Consider the following 648-nt stretch of genomic DNA (forward strand, 5'->3'; position numbering starts at 1 on the left):
GGAAACTGATCTGTTCCGTGTGTTTCCATAGAAAACACAAACTCAGCTTAGGTTAAGTCTGAGGAAAAGCCATAGTGCTGAACTGTTGAGTAATGTTAAGGCCATCCTGTGTTTTATCGATTCATAGACCTACTTTCTTCTTAATTTGTTTTCTGCCCCTACGGTATTGATTATAAAAGCCCTTCGTATCCTCTTAAACCCCGTCAGCACCATTAGCTCTTTGCTTATAGGCTTATCATGTTTGAAGAGACGCAATAGTATTTCCATATTACATTATCCAGAATGTGGAACACTAATTCTATTTTTAATGATTTATTTTAGTTTAGATGGGTTTTTTTTAAACTACTTTAGAAACTTTAAACACTCTAGTACTCTGGATTTTCCTTACTGTAGAAGATATGACTATTGGCCATCCTCCAGTCCTCCCAATAAAGGAACTGGTTTTAATGACATTTTTTAAAAGCCCACATAATTCTACCTTTGCTACTGTGTTCTGCTCTAGTTTCCACAGCAGGCAGATTAATTTCCCCTCACCAAGTGAATGCAAGGCACTGATGCATCTACTCAGTACCTAAACCCAAGGATGGTGTGCAAAGATCACCCTCATGGCCAGTGAGTGACAGCAATAGAAATAAGTGTTTTCTTATG

The sequence above is a fragment of the Eurypyga helias genome, unplaced genomic scaffold (genome assembly GCF_000690775.1).
Source record: "Eurypyga helias isolate BGI_N326 unplaced genomic scaffold, ASM69077v1 scaffold15251, whole genome shotgun sequence".
In the NCBI taxonomy this organism is placed as follows: Eukaryota; Metazoa; Chordata; class Aves; order Eurypygiformes; family Eurypygidae; genus Eurypyga; species Eurypyga helias.